General features: G+C 41.1%; 1 long non-coding RNA gene across 3 annotated transcripts; it reads left to right on the plus strand.

The window, feature by feature from the left end:
* Positions 1-1,910: 1,910 nt before the first annotated feature.
* Positions 1,911-24,927, plus strand: LOC111845090 (uncharacterized). Of its 3 annotated transcripts, none has more exons than XR_011993746.1 (4): positions 1,911-2,044; positions 5,443-5,744; positions 9,294-9,362; positions 23,885-24,927. It is a non-coding gene; the product is annotated as an uncharacterized lncRNA (long non-coding RNA). The 3 variants fall into 3 exon arrangements; XR_002838548.2 differs by lacking the exon at positions 23,885-24,927 and adding an exon at positions 10,951-11,051; XR_002838547.2 differs by lacking the exons at positions 1,911-2,044; positions 23,885-24,927 and adding exons at positions 2,052-2,423; positions 10,951-11,051.
* Positions 24,928-24,976: the final 49 nt, after the last annotated feature.

The following is a 24,976-nucleotide window of genomic DNA, read 5'->3' on the forward strand; positions in this document are numbered from 1 at the left end:
AATAATTAGAATATGCACTCAAATAATCTAGCCGGTCACATGGCCAGAAAAGCTGATGTACTTCTTATATTAATGATTTGTTATAAAAACATTGTGCTCAATGTTTAGACGAATTGATAAATGTATGTTTCATAGATCTTGGAGGAAGTAGTGATTGTTATGAGAGACATATGCACGTAAAAAAACATTTACAACTAAATCTGCTCCAGACCCTATAGTTATGAGTGTGCCCAGTTTATCGCAAGATACAACAATGAGCTTCCTCGGTTATAGAGGACAATGGCGCTTTATTTTGACCGACGCCGAGAATTTGGATGTAGTTAGATTGCAGGACACGTTCACTGACTGTGACGGTATTGAAAAGTAAAGACAAACAGTGAAAGAAAGGGGCTTTTTTTTCTCTGGGGGCTGCTGAGAAAATTTCAAACTGAAAGTTAGACTGGCGTCTTTATCTCAGCTTCATTGGACCACATGTAATTCAATAGCAAACGCGGGGAACCATTCAAAGTAGCACAACAAGCTTAGACTAATGTCAATTAATTATTATTGACAGGGACGAAATAACACATACTAACTAATAACCATAGTATAACATTCTATTCTACTAGTAAACGAGAAGACATTTTAAAACAGCCATGTTTACAGTCCAGCGGCAGTCGATGACTATACAGACTGATTTTGATGGGTATTATTTATATAAACTATTTACAAATGCAAACAGTGTTCAAAATTAGGTGCACACGGATGACACAGGAACCACATTTAACTTTAACGAGAATACACGTTGATGCTACAGAAGAAATAATTAGGAGTGTATCAGTCGAGGTGCTTATTGTATATGGACATATCTGACTCCAACCTCGCACACCGGTAACCTTCGGACGCCCACACACGCGTACGCACGCGTATTCACATGCATGCATACATTATTCTGTATGTTTTGCGCTTACTCTGGTCACCTGTGACGTGAAACGCGACTAAGTTTGATAATGAACGACTGCCTGTCACCCACGCTCGGTGCTCAGTAACGATTCTTTTGGCGCAACAGGGAAAAATCCAAATATTTAGTAGTAAGGCTACAAAAAACGGTTTTCTCAAACGTACTGTCGAATTGTTTTACACATTTTTTTCACTCTGACTTACCTTGGCCTTACACATAAACAGTAGTTATTATAGACCTACTATTGTTCACTGAATGACGCTCATTTAATGTTTTTTTTGTGTATGGTGAAGTGCACGCCAATCGCACATGAACACACGAGCTGTTTAATTCACACACTCGTCGTCGCGTGCTCGTTTCTACGTGTGCGCTGTAACACACAACAGGCCCATGCTGCCGTTCTTTCTGGGAAGAGGATGAACTACGATCTGACAAAATGTCGCTTGCCTTCATTGCATAAACCATTTAGATTTCGACAGCTGAATCACATTAAATCCCGGGTCGGAAAACAGTGGAGAATTCTTTCAATGCTGCTATGCCAATATGCACTTGAAATACTATTAATAGTAATGTAAGCAGCCGTCTAAACCTATGGATTTAAAACATTCACAAATATGTATTGTACTACGGCATTGTTTAGATGCTTAGCGAACGGCGTTATTAAGTGACTTACATGGCTTGCAAGTTTTACAAAATGCACCCATTTATGCAGACTGACGTTTAAGTACACACAGGTGTATATAAATTCGTTTTATATAATAAAAAATAAGGTTTTAAAAATAATTATAGTAATTCCCCAGCATATTAGTTTCCAAGTCAACACGAGTAATTAAGCTTTGCACATACAGGGTATGAAGACTTTTATTCTTCTCGGCCGCACGCCTCTCTTGTCTCACGCGTCTTTGATTGGTCACTGCGCGGCCTGCTGCCGGAGTGACGTCACTGCAGACGAGAGCTGTCAGAAGGGGAAGCTCTTGGAGAGAGACTAGAGGCTTGGAGGGTGGTGAAAGAATCGGTTGGATCAAGAAAAGACACCGACAATGGATTCGCTGAAGCTACGGAGAGGAAAAACGAGTGAATGGGTGACAGAACCTGACGCAGAGGGTGAGAAAGGGCGACTCGCAGATTTGGTAAAGGGAGAAAGGATCGACTTAAAAATACAAGATTTCCCCATCTTGGAAATAAAATACCATTGCAACATGGACTGCTGAAAACAGACGATACAAGCCAGAGGATTTGCATCACCTGTTTAAATTCTGTGCGTTTGCCATGTCTGTATGCCGTTGCCGACCATGCCCCTGAGGTTTGGTGATAGTTCTTGTTTTGCTTTGAAAATCAGTTATTTTTACTTTTTCGACCGATTACATGGTGTTTTACTTTACCGTTACCATTTTGGAACCATTATTAATGACCGCGCCGCAGACCCTCCTCTATCGTGTCTTTTGGGTGACAGTACGGAATAATTCTGCCCACAAATATAAAAGTAAGAACGTTTTATGAAATGATCAATACGACTTTTGTGTTTTACGCCCACTGTTACTCAATATCTAACATACACATCCTTATGGGAATATTGTTGGTTTGTTAAGGAAAAATTCCAACGAATTGTACTCTTGAAAAGTTCGAGCGCGTGAAATATTAAGAATACTGTGATAAAAACAAAAACAGCTCGTCTTAATAATCTTAGCATTGTCATTACGTGGTGTCTACCTTGTCCACACATCGCTGGCTGTGGTGCTCACACTCATAGCTCAGATTTGACCCCGAAGCAGCAAAGAAGGCCATATTCATTGGTAGCCTTCGCATTCTCTATTCCGGCTCCGTGGTTCAATTCCACGGTCAAGTCCAAGAGCTGAGGAGAATAGGGATGTAAATCACTGCTTTAAACACTCCTAATAGGAGAAGTGAAGCGTTTACGTTCCCACTAGAGCAATTCTTCCCTTATTCTATTGAGATCCTCAGGTTATTTTTGAAAAGAAAGAGTCTAGTAGCCTTCTGAAACAAGAAAATGTGATGCATGTGAGAAATATCGATAAAAAAATTAAATGATAAAGTTGATTTAATTGTTTGGCTACTTCTCTTTAAAAGACAGTGAAATAATTTTCCCCCTACTATACCGATTCTTAACACACTCAATTCGCCTTATTCACTATAAGTAACATTTTACATGATAATGTCCTACTACTTTCACAAGAGCGCTGCGAACGTGTACTGCACAAACCTAAACGCAGAGTTTAATACTGTTGTTGTCGTTTTATATTGGTATACGTTAGGATGCACTGTAGAAGAATGTGAAATCATTAGCATCATATGAGATATTTTTAGCTATGCATAATGGCTTAAATCAGCGTGATGAAAATAATAAGAAATAAAATCCAACTCTTGGCCTATTTAAAATATAAAAACTGATAAGAAAACTCGCAATATTAGCTCATTTAGTTTGTGTAATATGTTGTTTTAAAATGCTTTATGCATGACATCGAATGCATATCCATCTCAGTCACCTAGCAAGTGACAAGAGCGCTTGTAAAACGTAGTGCAGAATGCTCTATAACACTTAATGTAATCACATTAACATCTGAAGTAAGACTTTTACAGCGGGAGACACAAGTTAAACGACATTCGGACACGAGGTGTAAGATGTATTCCAGGGCACTGTCTGGCCTACATCTCTCAGTCGTCATATATTTTTATCCACCCTGTGCTGTAAACATGTAGCCAAGTCACAAACGTAAAAACATCCTCTATAATACTCTGTTCCTGTTTTTACACGTATTTGCGCATTTTCAGTATGTGGCCCAAAGGCATATGTACTCTTTCTCCGTCGTCTCACGCCGATTTTGGGGGGTTTTGAGCAGTGGATTATTTATTAAAAATTATAAGGAGTGGAAGGAACTTCTAAATTCTAGGTTACTCTAGAATAAAGACTACTCCCCTTAATTAACCATCGTGACGTCAGACGTTATGTTACCGGGAAACGTGGGTTCACCCGAGGGTGAGCCCAAATTAAACATGCATAAAATCACATGGAAATTATACTGAGTTGTAAGCAGCTATCTGATGGTAATTTTGGCATGGCAATCCACTGCTTGGAGTTCTTTTAATGGTTTAGTTGCTTAATCAGTGTGTTCTTTGATCTATTAAACACTGCAGTTGTAAAATATTGTATAGTAAGAAAGGAAATCAGAAAATATTTCCATCTTAGCTAATAAATGTTTTACTTAGGTATAAAGCATGGCATTTTATATGTTTCCTGACGTTTTTGAAGGTATGGCGTTAAGCTTCAAAGGTTTCAGGTTTAGAAAGGTTTGTCGGAGCAAAAAGCTTATTACGGGGATACACATATAATTTAAAAATAAAATCCATCTTTAACTCATACAGTCATATTTGAGTTCTCATTTTAATGAGGTTTTAACAGGAAAAAATGGAGGTTAGGAACGAGGAGGCACCTCTCAGTCTGTCTTTGTGGTGGTTGGTGTTTTCGTCTTTAAACTAGTCAGCGTTTGTATCAAGGAAATGTTTCATTTATATAGGCCTACAGCGAGTTCGGATTTAGCAAGGCCCTGTAGTTTTGTAAGCGTCTCTGCTTGCTGCACTTAATATTCATTTTTTATAAAAAAAAAAAAAAAAGTAATAACTGTAAATCACAAGATTAATAATATTGATGTTAATGTGCGTTGTATGAAACTCACATTTCAAAAATCAGTTTTTAAGATAGTATTCTCCTTTTATGCAGTCACGTGTCCAGTATACATACCTGTCGCGTCATACACCATCCCTAATAAGTCCACGGAGAACCCTACGCTTTATCATAAAGCGGGTTTGCATGCTAATTTTGTCCGCTGGATTTGTTACAGCACTGTCTGGTTATTAAGCAAGGGCTGAAAAGTCTACATTGACAACCAGTAACTTGTGATCGTTATACGTAATAGTGGTATATTTTTGCTACAAAAACGTTACCTACAAAATAGGTTGCCATTAAGGGCAGTTTTATTGTTATTATTTCCGTGTGTTCCAGATAGGAGTCGCACTTCGTGTAGGTGAAGATATTCAGACTCAGGCTGTTAAAGTAGTTATGTTATAGCTGTCGTTGTATGTTTCTTGTTATTTATGTACATAAGACACCGAATTTGAATAGCCTCTGTTACGCTTTTGTTGGTGAAGTTAGTAAAGGCGGGAAATTAATTCTGATTTGAATTTCGGACTTCTGCTGGATATGAGCGTGATGTCATCAGGCGTGGGTTTATTTTAATAAGAATGGACTGTGACAGAGAGAGAGCTCTTTCCCAGCCCTTGATATACTCGGGCACACGGTTTGCATGTAAATAGACTCCCCCCGCTACATCCCTTCTCTCTCTCGAGTAAAGCCGGATGCCACAGTTGATGAACGGCTCGACTTTGAAAGTTACTTCATTCTGGAGTGCTGTAGAGTACAGCACTGATGATGGTCATTAGCCAAATATCCTAAATATGTTATCTTTTCTTTTTCTTTGTGATTCTAGGTGGAGAGATCCTCTGCCTGGTCCACATCACCCCTAATCATACACACAAGGCCATTATTACTATCTGCTTAATCTTGAAAGGAAGTCCATTGCTATCTTTGGTTATCTAGCTGTATGAGTGTTAATCAGCCGTCATAAAGCTAGATAACCGAAAGTAGAAATGTCTTCCAAATACTACAACTTCATCAAGACGGAGGGACAACATAAAGAAACTAGAAATCTGGAAATAATCATTTTAAACTAATTTAGACAACAGGCATACCACTGCAGAAAACCAGTGACTCGCGCGTTTCCGTATGCAGGTAAGACATTTTGAAAATTCCGGAAAATTCATTCATTCATATGAAAGTAAACAGATATCATCTTATTACAGTATTGTAAGTGTTTATAAAATAAATAACAATTAATCCGAAAGATGTGTTTTTTTCCCACAATAAAAAATCATTTTAACTGGAAATATTTTCAAGAGGAGACATTGTAATTTTATTCTCTACATTTACTTTAGCAATAAATATAAAATTGAATTTTAAGAATTCAAACCAGGAACCATGTGAAAGACATATCGATAATATTTCTGTTTGCGTGTGTGTGTGTGTGTGTGGGCGGGGGGTGGAAGATTCGCTACGTTCAAACTGGGATTTAAAAATATTTCCTATGAAAATTCGCCCTTGTAAGGGGTCAAGTTTCAAGATAATTTGATCACTTTTCATGGGTTTGGCCATTTCCATTGTGTCCGCCGCAGGATCTTTGTTGAGAGTGAAGTGGAGCAGAATTAAGGGCTGGTTTTGAATACCGTGGGGGTGGGACTCCACAGCCTTTACACCACTAGTTGTACCAAGTTACAGAAATTTTCTTTTAGAACTAAGATAGCATTTTGGTTATGACTTTTTTTAACCAGGGCAATTTTATTCAAATCCCATTCACATTCCTATAATTTCTCTCGTGAAGTAATATTTCAGTGTTTTAATATAAATGGTAAAAATCGCAAATTATATGTACAAATACTCGCAATATAAATGCTTTGATTTAGTTAGATCATTTTCCGAGAACTCTGCCCATGCGGACTTGATTTAATGTCCCTGTCATTTTAACCAGGTGATTAATTTCCATTTAAAATACTGAACACCGTCAAAGAATTTGTCAATACTGTGACTATAATTTCGGTAAAATACCAATAATGCGTGGACAGCATTAATGCGTCAGTAGTTGTGTAAATGGTTCAATGTCATATATTTTCATAGCAGATTTGTTGAATTTGCGTATTGCCAAAATGTTACTTCTGTTACATTCTGTGGCGCGCTTTGTTGTTTTGGATATTTGGGTGTGTGTGTGTAAGAGAGAGACCTGGGGGGGGGGGTCCGTAATCTCTCCAAACTGACCTCACTTGGAGCTGTCCATTGAACTCTTCCTAAAACATGGTGCTGAATATTAAACAGAATACCTCCTGGGTTGACTTTGGCGTCTGTTCAGCCCTATGTCTGCAGCGAATATATTTGCAGCTCATTTTCTAGCATAATTATTCTATTATTCTACTACAATTTGTTGCATTATCAAATTTGTGAGGTAAGCCTGTGTGCCTGTGTGTGTGCGCGCGCGTACGCGTGAGATGAATTTCTGGTCATGTGTTTGCACAATGAGGAACTTCCGGTGTTCGAAAAATACGTCACAATACGTCAAGACGAATTTTAATTTTCTGTTTCAAAATTAGTTAATTTAAACACTACTCACTTCATTATTTACAAATGTATTATGAGGAAGTTTGTTTAAGCATGATACACTCAGATAGTCAGGTTCTTTTAAAATTTTTGAATTTGAAAGATTTCTAATGTTTTTTTTTTAATCGTTTCAGAAGTCTGTTGGAACAGGGAACTATATATAATTCCAGGGAGATGAAAAACACTTCAGATGTCTATAGTTCTTGAAGATATTTAATTTATTCTACCTCCCAAGTAAGCCTTAGAATTGTGTGCCTTAAGCATAGTTTAATGCATTGTGTTTGGCTTATAATAACTAGCCCAAAAGATTCAAGTACCTCAGTGTGCACTTTTGTTTTTCGTTCGGTCCTTCATGCTCCCATAGCTGACACTCAGAGAGCAACTCCAAGAGCTGAGGCCTGGAATAGCCGAACCGGAGGTGTATTTTCATTTGTCCCACAGCTACTTGCTGCAATGGGACCTACAGTGGCACTCAAAGCTTGGCGCGTCACTCAATGGCTGAAACGCGGTCTGGGCTAATTGGTTTGATTCAATGAGGGTCGGCGAATTTGTGAAAAGTCTCGGACGTGGTTTCCCACGACTAGGCCGCGCTCTTCTTCAGAGTGGCATGAGGCTGCTAAAGAGCACTGTCGCTCGGGACCATGTTACGCTCAGTCACCATTTATTTCGTTGTTTGTCTGTATGTTTGTTTGATGTGCTACCTATAGTTTAAAAGGTGGTTGAATTGCTTACTACATGATTTTTCCATTCTGTTTGAAAATGCTCACTTATCTAGATAACTTTGGTTTGTGTATTATCCCTTAACTTACAGAAACTGTTTATTAAGACACCTTAAAGAATTAGTAAGTTTATTTTTTACAAGTACCATTCTGAGAAAGAAAGTGTATATCGACTGACCTATACTGATCCTCTTCGTGTAAATGGTGAAAAATATATATTTATGAACAACAGAAATGGGGAAACGTATGTGCTGGTCGTCACTGTAGAGATGTATGTAGATGACATCTCTAAGAAGTATTTGATTCATTTATGACCATCTTTCTGCACCCCATCTCTAGACCAACAACACTATAGGCACTCTTTTTGTGTATGGTGTCCCATTTTACGTTCACCATGACCCAAAAAGTTAATGTGGCAAACATGTGAGCACCCTTGACATTATTGGGTGATTATGGGTGTTGTGGTCCTATTTGGTTGCAGTTGCAAGTCTGTTCCACCAGTTGTACTAAAACAGCAGGATGTTACACAATCTTCTTAAGGACAAGGGAGGCCAGAGTCACCAATTCCTTGTATCCGTCTCTCAGTGGATTAAAATTGCTTGATTTAAGTAGCACCAGCTGCTGGAGAGCTGCAACAATAGATCAGATAAGGAGGCACAAAGTCCTCCTTGTATTGTCAAGAAAATGAAAGACCACAATCTAAAAGAATTTGAATGACAAATTAAAAGATGTTTATGCTATAATGATACAGTGTAGCAAGTACAGCTACAACTTAAACATGGGAAACACATTATCTAGGCCTCTGTTTAGAGGAAGGACAGCTTTAAAATACCATGGTTATGTGGGTGAGGCTCCCAGGTGAAACTCAGGACTTTTATGGGATTGTTATTGATAAGATCAGCTTATTCGTAAAATCAAGGCCTAGTTTTTATTTTCACAGTTCTTTTAGTCCTAACTGGTTTGGGACAAGATTTAAAACAATATGAAATCTAAAAAAATTGTGCAATAGCCAGTCTTACAGAAACAGATGTTAGGTTTTTATATAGAGGGTGTCACGTGTGGAGGTACTGAATCTTAATGTGATGTTCGGGGACTGTTCATTGATACGAGTTACTGGAGATCCACTGACTCTCATTGCTTGTCATGCTATGAATCTTTGTTAAGAATGAGTTTAACTAAAACTACATAACAAAAGGGTGTAAGTAATAGACGCTCCAAAGTGCTGAGGGTTCGAGAGAATCTCCACATATGGTGATGTTGGCCAGACAGCTCTAAACTGTAAACCCCAGCCAGGGGTGCTGAATCATTTGTTTCCATAATGAATTGTAGCACCATTGTAAGAAAGGGATGTTTTCATGCAGCATAATACAAACATTACTGCATGAATTTTCAGACTGTTATGTTTCTGTTGCTTAAGGTGGATCTGGCATATCTGTTGGATGGCTTTAGACAAGAAAACCGCAACATGGACTGGGGCTGTGATAAGGTAAGAAAATGACAGGTCAATTGCTCAACTATTCAATTGTTTTATTGTGAATGGCAATCGTCACCCATGCAAATTAAGATGTAGTATGTGTCTGAAAATAAAAGACCGACTATACTCAGAAACTAAAAAAAAAAACATGAAAAACAAGCCAAAACATAAACCATGGGGAAGCCATTTATAAGACAGACAGGCTTCTACTAAAAAAACAAAAAAAAATCAGACAATGGAAGGAGAGACATCAGTGGATTCGTGTGTCTAATCTGGGGTGCCGGACCTTCTGGGAAACCCACCCCCATTGGATGTTGGTACACGAGGCTGGACGTGGGCTCCTGGGTGATTTTTTTTAAGCTGGCAGCACCATGACCCAAATGTGGCTCAGCATTTTGCCCCAGCCGGTTCAGAGTTCATTCTTGGTTCTATACATTGGAGATGAAGGTGCTGGAATCTCAACGTATCCTCAGAACTTACTATGTTTACAAAGCGACTGCCTTTGCTGTTCATTCCCATCGACTTTTTTTTTAACATCCCATCTTCAGTCCCCGCCCTCATCCCGCGATTCCGCGCGCTCATTTGCATATTTATTTACAAGCACCGCCTGTTTTGACCCAAGGTGTTGAAAGGAATATTGTGGCCTCCCTCTGCTTTTATTTGATGGATAAGCACATAATCATCACCAAAAAACACCTTTATCTCGCTGAAATTTGTAAGGTAGGAATGGCAGTTTTTGAATACAGAATAAATCAGTCTTCAGTTATACAAAGAAATACAAACTGCTCCCCCCAGTGGCATTTTTATGTTTGAAATATACTCATGCTTTAGAGTCATTGATGCCTAGAACAGGTAGGTTGAGGTGTGCTAATCATGGTGAATTAATCAGTGTTATCACGCCGACTAGACACTGTGTCCAAATGCACCAACATTACAGTAACACTCAAACGAACAAGACAGATCTCCAGCGCGATGGGCCGCCACTAATGGAGACGTATTTAAAGATGTACATGTATTTTGAAAATGCGGTAGGAAAATGAAGCTTGATAATTATGACCACAGTCATTTATACAGAAGCAGGGGTTGTTCATTTATTACCCAGTTTGACTCTTGGTCTGAACTGTTTCCCCTTTGCCATCGATAAGTACAAAGCTGACGTGAGGCTATTATTTTGGGCTGGTGCGTCTGCCATCACACCAGACCCGCACGGCCGCCTCCGCCACCGATATCTGCTTCAGAAATCTCCGCGATGACGGCAGGAAGAGAAAGCCCATGCTGCCCGCTTCAGTGCAACATCTCGAACTGAATTACCCCGTATTACCAGGACAGAGTCACATGTGGGAGGCTGAGGTCGGCACAGCTCAGTCCAACGCCACAGAGCTCATTAGGAATTCCATTAAAAGCTTTATCCAGAAAAATGCAGCTGGAATATTTGCTTGTGGTGTCGCAGTTTTATGTAGAATACAATGGAATTACAGTCATCCCATTCTCACATTTATTCCCCCCCCCCCACCTAGATTATATAGTAGTTGCTATGGCATCGGCTTGCCAATGATAAAAGGGTTCTGATTTGCTGCGTATCCTTCTCTTTTCCCCACAGCGACTGGCAGCTATTCCCACCATGTCTTGATGGCATAATCGTCAAAAAAATAAAGGAGCAAAAAACGAATGGCGAGGCCACGTCCTCCCCCCCCCCCCCCCCCCCCCTTGAGCTTAACCCCCCCTTCCCCAGTAGTCTCTAGTGCCATCTGTGCCCCCGAACAAAAAAAAAAAAAAACAACAAGAGAAGCACTACTCTTCTACCCAGTGCCAACAGGGACAAAGGAGCTGCCAGTCGCCATGGACCCCCCCCTCCCCACCCCCACTACCACCCTGCCAGACATCGGGTGACTGCGTGTGGGTGTGCAGAGGAAGCCATCTTGATGGGAAATCTTGCTCCTACTAAATGCCTCTAAAATGGCTGTAGTGGCACGAGGTGGGTTGCATCATCGCCTCCCTGTCAGCCCTGCGTCCCTCTGTCGCTTCCAGGCTGCTCTCTCTCTCTTCCTGCCTCCCCCGTTCACTTTCCAACCTGCCCCCCATTACCTTATTAATTACCACGCCAGCGTTTGGGGAAATTTTACATAAATGAATGAGCAAGAGTGGAGAGGAAGGGCGGCCCTGGCATCTCGGATCTGCTACCACCGGCCACACAGACCACCTTCATTCTTTTTTTGCACACACATCTGCCAAAAAAACATTGTCATCCGATCACAAAGCCACTTGGTGAAATACCGTCACCGAAACATTAGTCATTTACACTACATTTCCCTCTGTTTAAATCCATCAAATTTAGAACACCCCCCTGCCCCCATCTGCGCATATATACGAGCCCTGGTTGATGTCAGCGGTATCAGGCAGGGCTCAGATCTTTGGAAACTTTCAGGCACATGTCAAAAGTGGTTCCATCATGATTCGTGGCCTTACGAACTGGAAGTGGCGGGCATGGTGCCTCAGTCCCTTTGAGGTATTGTTCTGGCTGATGAGTTTAATGAGGGAAAGTGTGTTGAACATTCTGAGCCTGAACAGCCGCGTATTTTGCCTGATGGCACAACGGAACACGATGCTGCAGTGCCTTTTGTCACATCTCAGCTTCCGTGTGCAACGTCTTTTGACCTGTTTGTATTCACTGGTCGTCACAGAGCTGTTCTCATGTAGCGTGAGACATACAGGCAGCATTAATTAAGAGAAATTCTGCCTCCCGAGAGAATAGCCGATTTAAAGCCTTCAAAGGATTATTACACATAATTTAGCAAAATTAATTCTGGAGGCCTTTTTCCTTTCAGGTTGGACTGTATTTAGAAGCCTAGTTGAAAAGCTGATTTAAAAAAGACTAACTGGTCTGAATTATAAATTAAACGCGCATATACAAACCACGTGCATATTTATCGTTTATAAGCACGCGAATGCTTAGAAACTGTGGGTGGTAGTGAATATATGTATTTTGTAGCTGGAAGTTAGTTTATTCAGAGGGTTGTAAAAACAGATTTTTTTTGATTCAGGATTTGTTTCTGTGAATTCGTTTTCAAAATGTAATAAAATTGGTTGCAGAAAAATACGTAAAATTTTAAAGCAGAACTTCTTTGAAAATCCAATATTATCATAAACAATTACTGTTACTGTAATAATGATGTAATATAATCATCCTCCGTGAGTGTGTGTAAGACTTTTATCCTAAAACCGGTTTAATCAGATTTTTTAATACTACCGCCTCATTGAAAATCGATCTTAACTCGTGTTAAACCTATTTAAACCTTTGAATTTAAGTGAATGCTCATAATACAGAGGTATCTGTTGTCTAAAGGGTTACATTAATTTTCATTTCGTAATACGCTGCATTTTTGAGGATAATTGTGTTTCTTTTTTTTCTGATTAAGTCAAAGCAACGTACAACTAGTAATGAAATTATCGATAATTAAAAACTATACCGTTTAGACTACTTTCTGCTTTTCTGCTGGACTTGGCTTTCTTGATTTGCTTAAAATCACCTTATTTGATAGTATTGCTTTCTTGAGAGGTGCACAAATGTCACTCATGATATTGTATTGTTTGTGTTCATGGCCACGGTGGTGATTTCAAAATGGTACATTTGGAAGTGACTCATGTTCCATTTGCATTATTCTAAAACATGTAAAATTGCGTTGGCACCGGAGAAGTGATATTACAGTATAATGTACCGTTCCCCATTTTAATATGGACTGTCCTTATGCTGGCATTTCTCGTTTTCTTCACGTATCTTTCACCATAATGTTACGCTATCAAAGAACCCATTGAATTAATATTTAGCAGTATAGAGCAACCAAGGCATACGTGAAAGCTGTGTTCGAGAACTGTGAAGGATATATATATATATATAAAAATTAACCCCAGGGGAAACATGTTACAGTTTGTTTGGTGATCAGGATAATATAGAATAATATATCTTTCTGTTTCCATCGTTTCAGTTAAAGATTGAAGCTTAGCAGTTACCATACGCGCATACACGATGAGGCTGGATAAGACAAAATATCGTAGGCAAAACAAAAAGATCTGTTGATGAATTGTATATAGTAATATATTGTTTTTCTGTATAATATATAGCACAAACCTGTATTCTGTTTGCAAGCATGATGTGAAGGTACTTGGTTATTAATGGGAACAGAATCCGCGCGCCCAATGAATGCATGAATAGATGAAAGAAGTAACGCGCCACACCTCAGGATGAACCGCAATGCCTGATGTCGGAATTCACCCTGCTAGAAATTTCAGAAAATTAATTGCATACTTACAGATCGTGGAACCTTGTCAGCCTATTTAGATTTCGATTCCCAAAAGTAACCGGTGGAAAAAAAGACAGTAAACAAAACGGTTTAATGCTTCTAGTAAAACATTAGACAGCCCCCATAATTGTGTTTGCAATAATAAATACTCTTATACACGGAAAAACTATAGAAAGATTTGTTTATTATCTTAGACTTTGATTTAAGAAGAAATGTTTAAAAAGAACCCCGTTTTGTGTATTCATGGTCTCACTGTTAATGAAAGTAAAATACATGTGAGACAATAAAGCAACCGCTGCAGTTAATGAAGAAGACCAGACAAGCTCTTCTTATTAACATAATTGCATTGAAACGAGAGGAGAGGGCAGAGCCGTCAGTTAAAGACACAGCAGCACCTCCTCTGAGCGCTATGAGCGCCGCATTTCGCTGCCATTAATTGTGTATTTTGTGTCTTTGTCGCCATCACCGTCTCACTTAGTCAACGATAACATTTTCTCTTTAAATTATTTGTAGTAAAACTGCCGTTTTGTTTAAGCCTACTTTGAGCTCATTTAGGCCTAATCGCAGTATGATTTTAATGGTGATGTTGAATTGAAAATAAATGTACATAGGTACATACTGTCGTTCATTAACAAATATATTATAAATAAGACGAGCGATTTTAATAGTTGCTGTGAACTGTTTTCATTTTCCAAGTAGCGTAAATTTCAAAATAATTACTTCAGATAAAGTTGTATGTATAATTAAATTCTTCAAATGACCAAAATAAGCCCGCATTTGAAATGTAAGTTATTTTGACGTAGCCGAGATGATTTCAGCTGTATGATGTTTTCAGTGAAAGTTTTATATAAGTAGCGCGAGATTTAAATTGATGTTATGCATGGCTCACTTCACAATACACACTGCATGGTTTTAACAAAGCGCAAGGAATCACGGTAACATGGGGAACAAAATACACGAACAAAATGAGGGAAAATATTTTCTTATATGATCGAAAATCGCACAGTATTTTAGTACTCAGATGGAAAATGCATAAAATAACACTGAAATGATAACAAAATCATTTCAAGATTCCGGTTCCTTTAATAGCCAGCAGTCTCCTTAATTAGACAGATTTGCGCTCCTGGAGAAGGCGTGGCTTCGTGTGGCCTAATTTGCATATTGTCTGCCCTGTAGGTAGACTTCACTGTTCAACGTACGGAAACGTGTCGCTATTCGTTTTGCTTATGTGTGTCTTATGTGTGTTTGTGTATCACAATTACTTTGTTTTTAATATTACATCGCATTACAAAAATAGCATACTTCCTGTGTCTGAATTGTAACATGATTCGTGTACATTTATGTCTTAATTGTATACCAAATACCGAAAGATGCAACTGAGACTGGAAATTTGCTTTGAAGTCCCTTACGTAGCGTAGTCAGTGTCATTTCTAATTTCTGCTTGAATGAAAACATCTTCGCTTAAACCGTAAATCTGTATTCCTGTATCCCTCAGTCGCCTTCAGAATAACAATAATTAAGTCAGCAACAGAAGCTCATTCACAGCTCTTTTAAAAAAATGTTTCTCTCTCTCTCTCTCTCTCTCTCTCTCTCTCATTCTCCCTGTTTCTGGCCACCCAGTGAGGACAAAGCACTTCAATGCAGATGTGCACTGCTAGCAGTTCGTTCACCTACTGATGAATCATAATTTTAAGAATTCGCAGCACTGTTTGCAATCAACAGGTTCAGAATGTACTCTGCATATGAGGATGATGATGGTGATGATGTCCTAGAGGTGTAAACTCGGAGAGTCTGGTCCACGTGGTTGTGCGTTGAGTTCGTGCTTTGCTGATTTAGGTTGGATAATGACTTAGACACGCGGCTTCATTGTAAATCCTTTTTATCTTGAAAGCTTTTGCTGTTGATGTCGTCAGTTCGCTAAAATACGGTCCTGAAAATGGATTATGGAATCTACCCTTCCCTTCTCTATCTGCGCATTATTGGATTTGCTCCCAGAAAGTCAAAATTAATATCAGACATTACAAAATTCAGTTCAGAGGCTTTTAGCGTACAGAAAGTGTTATGCATAAACATTAAGTAGTCATAATTACACATTAATCTGCTGAACAACAAGTGAAGTAAATTGCAATCTGTGTACTACATTGCTTAATATTAACACGCTAACGCATGTCGTTCGGGCCATTAGCAGTGACGTCATTCTGGGCAGCACCGGGGACATTTTGAGAAGCATGTTTACCTAACACCTGGTGTATATAGGAGATGTTCTAAAGCGACTCATTTGCTGAAGTTGCAGCAGTGTAAGACGTGTTTTCCCTTTGTCGAGCTTTTCACATTCGCTGGTTTATTTCGCTTGATAACTGTGGGCCGGTGGCACGTATTGGTTGTTGCTTCACAGATGGGAGACGGTGCTTTCTAATATTATGTTAAAGTTATGCTGGATTTAACGGGAAGCATCAAGAGAGGAAAGTAGTCTTGGGATTTTAGGGGGCCAATGCTATTAATGTGGACCATGTTAAACACTCTGAATGCTCTTCATAGGAAAGAGCACTTGAACTTTGACCTTAAGTCTGCAGTAGAGGGTGAAATCCAAGGTGCTAGAGGTACAACCTGACACAAATGCAATATTTATTTGTGTGTGTGTATATAATATTTATATTACATTGTGGGGACTAAATGTCTCCCATATTGTAATAAAAAAAAATGCCAAAAGTCTCATATTTTGTTTGGTTACTTATCGTAAAGGTTAGGGCTGGGTTGGGGTTAAGGCTTTATGTTGGGATTAGAGTTTCCCCCATATGTAGATGAATTAGGTGTCCCCACAAAAATATAATTACAAACTTGTGTGTGTGTGTGTGTATGTGTGTGTGTGTATGTGTGTGTAACAGTATTAATACTCTGTTTAACAAGTTTCTCAACTGACTGAAACACAGGCTACATTCCTTAAACACATAATGCACACACAGACACACATAACTAGGCCTATATAACGTATGGTTGCTTTTATGTTTGACACTGATCATAATGAGAATTATTATTAATATTCTTTACAATAATAATAAGGCGGGTGTCGGTGTGTTCAAACAAGCACTCTGTGTTGGTAAACAGTCGGGGGGGGGGCACTCACATCATTATTCCGTCCCCCCTCCCCCCCACAATGGCTGCATTGTGAGTCGGGTCCTTAAAGAGCATCCTCGGTCCTGCCTTTCCCACCATTGTTTGTGTCAGTGCTGCAGGAGGCATGGGGGGCACTGGCTGGGGGGGACGTCTCAGCCCAGACGCCTAAATTAGCACTAAGGTGCAAAAAGTGTGCCAGGGACAAGGATGCATTGTTTTCCCGTCTGTCCCACGTCTGTGTTAATTAGCCTGCTCATTTCTCTGTGTCAGTGCGGAGCACAGACTGTAATTCATATGTAAACCGTAATTTACATGTAAACGTGAAACACAGATACTGTGCTGGACCGCGGTGCTGACTGGCAGATTTCTGGTCATGTCACACACCATGGGGGAAACATGTAAATCAGCAGCGTGTGCGTAGAAACACAAAGATTTTAGGTAGTTAATCTTCTATTTGACTATAGAAAAATGCTGTTAACTGGAAGTATAATTATTTTGTTTTCTGGCATTGACTTTGATGTGTTGACCTACAGTCACATTCCTTGTGAGATCTTGTGAGAACTTAATGGAACGGTGTGTTCAGTGTTAAATCCAGCACATTTTTAAGTGCTTTGACTTCAGATTATTTAGGAAACACATGATCCAGAGGTGAAAATTGTGCCATTTTAGCACTTGAAGTGTCAGAGATGAAAACAAAATAAAAACGAACAATGTTGTGTAATCCCTTCAGAAAGGGAGGATGTGTGAGAGTTCATTGCAAAGCCAGACTGCAGTATTTCATAACCGAACAAGGGGGAAGGACTGGGAAGGCATGCATGCGGCGGCAGGAATGAGAGAGAGAGGTGTGGCACAACATCACCAGAGAGAAAGAACGCAGGACAGAACAAGGGAGAGAGCGCAACCAGAGATGGCACTGGATAGGCAGAGACGCCATATTTGAACCAAAAAAAAACACCGCCCTCGTCCTCAGAAAAAAAGATCCGTTTTGCGGAAATGGCAAAGAGGCTACTATTATTTTAATGTGCCTGCATTACAGAGCAAGCTGGCTAATTTATTCATAGGCTGTGTCTGCGGCTACGCGCTTGCATGTCTGTGTGTGCAGGGAGGGGGCGGCGGGTAGAGTGTGGGGATGGGGGTTGGGGTGACTGTCTGAGCCCATCTCCCGGCGGCCAGCTTTGCAGCTGGCATCGTAATAGCAGTGATTGTGAAACACAGAGGTCCGGTGTGTTACAGACAAACTGATTATCATATTCAGCCTCGTACTGTTTGTACAGACAAAGGCTTTTCTTTTTTTCTTTTTTTTGCTTTGTTTCGTTTTGTTTGGTGCTTTTGTTTGAAGATCGGGTAGGTTGGCAGTGTAATAGTACCTGCCGGTGACAAACATGAGGACCCATAAGGGGCTAGCAGGTGAACCACAATCTCACCTTTACATGCATTGCATATATATAGTTAAACTAATAATATTTAGTATATGTTTTATTGTGCCATGTCTTATCGTATTGGGATCTCTCTGAAATACGAATGGCCATCAGTTCATTTTCTTTAGCGATCTGTTAATATAAATGGATTGTAAGTTTAGCGGGATGCTAATTCTCCTGGACATAAACCACATGCCCTTGAGGGTACTGAAAGTCTTTGGACCATGACATCAGACTGATGCAGGCAGCAGTAGTGGTCCTGTGAACATGGGATAGGACAGCAGGGGGGGGGGGGGGGGGGGGGTCACTGTTCTCATCAACGCACACACACACATCCAAGCCTCTTCAGTGTACACATGTCCTGTGCCTCCTGTAATTTCTGTACATACATTTAAATTATGCAGAGCTAATTGGAACATTGCAGCAGGACTCATAATCAAAACTGTTCTGGTATTTCATCCTATTTTTGTCAGCTTTCCCCCCCCCCCCCCGAACATCGCAGGAAGTCATTAGAGGACATTACTCAGTGATATGAACAAGATGATACTCCAGTTGTTTTAATTAAGCATGAATATGCCAGATTATTTTACGCTGGCCTATGTTAAATTGAAATTACAAATATAGTTATATTTTTCCAAAGCAAATCCAAACAGTGACGTTAAAACTGTTTGGATTTTGTTTGACTTGGTTGTTGTCATTTTCCTTATAAACATAATAACCTCATCCCATGTTTCTAAGATTTAGACAGAGTGTTGAATCCAAATTAACAGCCCGCTTTAAAAAGCTCCTCCATTCAATGGCCCACTTTGATCAGACTTGATGATTATGGGATGTCTGTGAATATTGTCTGTATTACTCAGTGTTTAGGGTGGTTAAAAGCTACAGAACAATACCTGAGCTACATGGTCTTAGTGTCTCTTTCTAATAAGCAGGAAGGCTGCTCTGTGTACATGGCATCTGCTCCCTACCCATCTGCTCAGCCAATCAGTGGGCCAGTCGGCGACGGCCATGTTAACAAAGACGGAAGCGCGGAAGCCTTCTTCTCTGGGGTCTGTTTAAAGAGGACCGTGACGCCTCTGTCCGATCTCCTCTGCCCCATGCCGATGCCTCAGCTGCAGATCCCATCTTAATCTGAGGATAAACGCGATTATCCCAAGAAGGGTTGTTCTCAGCTTTGTCGCGGCAACAGGGGAGCTTTTAAATGGCTCTTTGCTGGCTGAGCGGCCATGAAAAGCCGGGAATCGCGATTCTGGGGCACAGGCCTGCCAAGGAGCTCTGAGCGATGGCAAAACGCGGCAGCCCCTGGCACAGCCGCCGGCCTCCCGCCCATACCCCATCGAGGCCAAGTCACCGATGGCAACCAATATTATCAACCGTAATGTGCCACAGGCCGTCGTCATCTTTACGAAGGCCCCCCTCCCAGCATGCCTTGCTGCAGATGATGCTAGTTTTTTCATGGCTGTTCTCTTCGTGTTGCCAAACAAAGCTGCACGATTCGCACATCGACTTCGGAGAGATGATGCCGTTTAGCATTAAACGAGGACAGAAGTATGATAATTTAGCTTAAGTTGATGTTTAAACACACCTGAAATTGCTGGACTGTTGTAAGCACAAATACCTCCTCATTGAACAAAAAAAATATATAAAATGTAAAATAATTTAGATGACGTAAACTGTTTTTTTTTTTGTTTTCTTAACATTTCTTTAGAATCCATTGCAAAGCTTTTATGTTTACCAATGAAACCTATAACCCAACCTGAAAAAAAAAAATCATTGTTTTAAAAATATAATGTGCTTTCTTAGTTATCAACAGCTTAAATGACTGATTTTTGAAAACAATTGTGAAATTTAGAGTCAGGGATCATGTGGTTCAGCCACCTTAAAAAAACTTTTACTGAGGACCTACACGTGTACTATCAAACTTTGTGGCTTTTTGGTAGAAGGAAATAATGTGATAGCTAGCACACTTTGTGCTGTACTTGAAGGACCCCAAAGGATGGTGTGGGTGCCCTTGTGCCTGTTTGGTTTCATCTACTCCCCTTCTTCTAAAACTATTCTTATACGCTGGGTGATTAATTAACGGCCTTCTCTTGTTCTTAAGGGCCGTTATTGATAGGAGTTTGAGGGATGTGCATGAAGTCAGCTGAAAGGCTCCTTCACAGCTTACTATGTGATGAAGGAGTGGAGATTGCAGGAGACCTGTGACATTTAGTGCGGTCTGAAAGAGACAAAGAAATTGACTGGCAATTACTGTTTCGTGTCAGGATGTGAGGATTGCTTAGATGATTGATGCTTAACACCTGGTAGAAGGAAAAGGGAGTGCTTACAGCTTATGACTCAGCTACCATGTCTGAAAATTAAGATATGGAAATTATTTAAGTTTTGTCCATGCCCGTACACTGAGCTACTTTTCTATATGTACAAATGTTGGTCATTTAGAAACGGCTCTCACAAGACCAGATCTGTGACTGACATAGTAAAACTGTTGATGATGTAAAAATATCACTTGAAAGTTTACAGGCTGTGAAAAAGATGGAAAAACATAAAAAATAGGCAGGACTCCTTGTACTAAATGAAACGAATTGGGCATCCTGGTGTTGTGGGAGTGATTTCATTCATTTGGCCATAAATCAGAATGTTTGGTCCAAACACCAGTGTCATTAGACTACTGCTTTTCTGGACATTCTGGTCTCTGAACCAGATGCTGAAATGTTCTCTTGGACTTTGGTCTATAACCTGTTGACTGCATACAGCTAAATTATTCAATGGTTGTTGTGCTTGTTTGAGATTTTATATAAAGAATACTTGGACTGTATGTCATGAAATGGAGTAGTTAGTAAATTATTGCAAATAACATGTGCCCTGCATAACGTGCGGCGTTCAAATGAACCCACTGAAGGGGATTTCAGGTTCCTCCTTTGCATCTTTGTTTCTTAATGTTAATGTTTCAAACTGAGCTCCAGGATGCATTTCAGGTTCAAGTTCGAGTTGGTCACTCATACGACATCATGCTTCTACACCATCCCCATCCCCCCCACCCCCCCCTCGGCCGCGGTGTTGCTAGGGGAGTGGAGGCGGGCCCGCTCAGCGATGTGCAGCTGAAAAGCCCAGCCCCGTCTAAGTGTCTGGGCAAAGTCAGGCCACCCCCCCAGCAGCTGGGTGCGGGCAGTGAACACACAGCCCAGGAGCCTGGGAATGACAGCTCTCAGGGAAAGACTTTACATTCATCAAACAAAACCCCCCAGCCCGCCCCCCACCACCCTGACTTTGGTAAACAGGTCCCCCCGCACACCCCCAGCCTACACTTACCAGCTCATACCCCCCACCACAGCTTCCACTTTCAGGCGGGAACAATGTGTCTGACTGGCTTCTTTTTAGACCGTGAGGACCTCTGCAACCCTAAGCACCCCCAGCCCCTCGCTATTTTTTAGCACAATTCATTTTCTTCGCTGGACACATTAGTCCCTGACAGCTCACGGGCGACTCTGAAGGCAGTTTCACAAGTATGTCTATGTGTTTATGTACGCATGTGTCTGCAGACCGGCTAACGCACGTGAACTCTCTCAGACGTCGCCCCATGTCCAGTTGATTCCAGAGCAGGCGTATGTGTTCCCCATTACGGTTTACAGTTAGACGTCAAACGGCAGACCACCTTAGCTTTGGAACAGAGCCAAGCTGGGGTAGTTTTTGGGTTTTATGCATAGTAGGTGGGTTTTATTGGTGGAAAAAAGCGAGATACAGTGTGTGTGTGTGCGTGTGTGTGTGTGTGTGTATGTGTGTGCGTGCGTGCGTGTGCGGTCTGGGGAAGAGTACTGAGAATAAGAAGCTCATTTGCATAAACCGCATGCTGTCTGAGAGCTTGGGGGGCTGGGGGCAATAATGAAAAAAAAAGATATCAGGGACTATAAAAGAAAAGACAGAAATTCGGCATTGTGAGGATAGAAAGGAACGCCGGGCCCTGAATGAAGGAGGGGTGGAAATTGATGGTGAAAAAGTCTGGCCAGTTCCCCGAAGGGATTAAATTGTGCAGAAACCGCTCTGTGTATAATTTGGTGAAATTGGTAATAGTATTGGTGCATGAATACCAAATTTGCAGAGCTGGGGATCTTTATTAGCTGATGAACTGGAAAAAGATGAAAGCAACAAAAAAACGTCACTCGTTTAAGATCCCGTGAGAAATTGAAAAGGCTGCCCACGTAGATCCACCAAGGGCAGTCATGTGACAGGAACACCGATATTAAAAATCAACCCGCCATCCCAAGAAATCCAACCCAACACCGGCAGAGAGCAAAGGCGGTTAAGGTCAGTTTTTGAAAGGGGGAAAAAAGGATTTCCTCTAAATGTGGCAGACATAGTCAAATCCAACTTAATAAATGAAAACTCATAACGTCGCCATCTGTCGCGAATTTTCACGGTCGGATCTGGGATTTAACACATCAGAACGTTAGTTTTAATATAAGTCGGATAATTAAAGTCACCCGACCGTCTCTTTTAGTCTGGAGCCAAGTGCAGACCGCTGATGCTGCCAGTGGTCTAACTGCGTCCGGACAGTAATCTGTAATGTAAGAAGGCCGGCTGGATTCAGGACATGTGCAGCCTGTTTCCAGCTGCCCTGTCTAGAGCGTCTGGGGTGCCTGGCAGGCAGGAGGTTTGGGAAGCCCTCCCAGTGTCAATAGGAGCAGATGGCAGGAGGTGCAGGCCTTCCCAAGCATGGGCAGGGTAGGGGAGGCGCTGCTTCGTGTGAGTCTCCTCTGTGATTCACGCCTGCTCCATATACGGGTACCCGCCGTGGCTCACGGATACTCCATTCGCAAATGGGGGGAGGGTCTGCCAAGGAAGCCTGCCTTCCAGTACATTCTCTTCATTAGTGTGTGTGTGTGTGTTTGTGTGTGTGTCTGTGTGTATTTTGAGGGCTTCCAACACTCACACACCCCTGCAGGCCATTAACATTACCCAGAATCCTATGCATTACATTGGTACAAGCCCCACTAAAGATGACCTTAAACATGGACAGCCAAACATACAAACTAGAACGGCATAGAGCCTCTGCTGTACATTCACCCACTGTATTCGCTGGCTTATCACTATCATAAACATAACAGCCTGATGCAATCTGTCGGCAAATTCTTTTTACTGGATGAGATTTTAATTAATAGTTGAATAGGGAGTCCATTTTAATAATGAATGCTGAGTTTTTGGTGATAAAACCAGGTTAACACAGACACCCTCTCTGTGCCAGCTCAGCTGATTTCTTTTGTTGCATGAGGTGCATGCAGCATTTTCTGATGTCAGACAAACAGAGTCAAAATATAAACCAGCACATCTAACACAAGTGTGATCTCTGAGTACCAGTAAGAATCCATACCTCCTACATACTCTACATGTCTGACTTGGGGCTAGGGGCGTCGGAAGGACATGGATACCCTGGCAGATTCAGGGGGCCAGCACGTGACAGCGGGCCTTGTATGTAAAATTGGGCAGGGGGCCCAAAAGGGCTTTTTGTCTGGGGTCCCAGGATTTCTAGGTACCTGGTTTGTTTCTTCATGCATATTTCTCAGCTTGTGTGTGGTCAGCAAGAGAGTCTTTCCATTTACCAGCAACAGTAAGGTCAGGCTGCACAGGTATATATAGTGACTCTTGTGTTGGGGGCAGGCAGTTTTCCTGGTCCCTTCAGGTACTTTCACGCCGTTTCTCCACTTTGCAGGCCTGGCCGTGAACCAGAGGCATTCCCCATCTCCAAGGCGGTGGCCAACCGATAACAGGCCTGCATTCTCCAGGAGATCCTAGGCCTGCAGCCAGGATGGCAGCATCACGGAGGTCCAGAGCATACCTGAAGGAGCTACCAGACATGAAGGAGGTGCTGGGCGAGCCAAGGAGTACCACACACGACTTGAAGGTGCTGAAATCAGCTGAAAAAACAAAGCCCCACCTGCTGACTGGCACCCCCACCAGGAGACAAGGATCACACGGATTGGCAGATGGGTCTATCAGTACGTTCAGCTAACGGGACTCCCTACAGAAACCAAACGATCGTCACTCTGTAACCGTGCCCCACTTCTATAAATAAAATCCTGCTGGTGTAGTACAGACGACGGGGTCGGAGTCTCTCCCCAAACACACTGTGAACTGAGCCTGAACCCAAACAACTCCTGCTGCACCACCGGACTGAGGACCTTCGAGCCAAATTTTAATCATGGTGGGGGCAGAGTTATAGCCAAACATTCTGAATGACTTTCAGAAAGTTTTTCAATTAAAGCTAAAATAAATACAAATTTAAAAATCCTTTAGCCAATGTTTATCCCAACAGAGATGCACATAGGGGTCAGTAATGCTTTCCATGCCTGTTAGACACAGACACACGGAATACTGCAGTATACATTAGCTTTCTGAAGCAGCATTTTCTGAAGCATGTTATGTAATCCTCCTGACGTGGAACAAACCTTTGATTTTCCATTTGTACTTAATACTGAAGTCTCGTGTTTCCATTTATTCTCAACAGAACTAGACATTAAAGATTTCTGTGTGTGATTCTATTCTGATTATACACAGTGTGTACTATGGAGAGTGTAATACTCTATTCACGTATACTCGGTCCATATATGCAAATGTGAGGAGAGTTTCTGTTTTTAAAACTATAGTAACGTTAAATATAAGGTATATTCTGTGCAGACTATGAACTTTACATTACGGGCTTTGCCCGTGCAGAGAATGGTGCAACACATGGAAATAAAATTTCATTTAAAAATCTTTTTTTGTCACCCTGCCTGCATGGATCCATTCATTATGACAATTACTA

This window comes from Paramormyrops kingsleyae, chromosome 11 (genome assembly GCF_048594095.1).
Source record: "Paramormyrops kingsleyae isolate MSU_618 chromosome 11, PKINGS_0.4, whole genome shotgun sequence".
Classification (NCBI taxonomy): domain Eukaryota; kingdom Metazoa; phylum Chordata; class Actinopteri; order Osteoglossiformes; family Mormyridae; genus Paramormyrops; species Paramormyrops kingsleyae.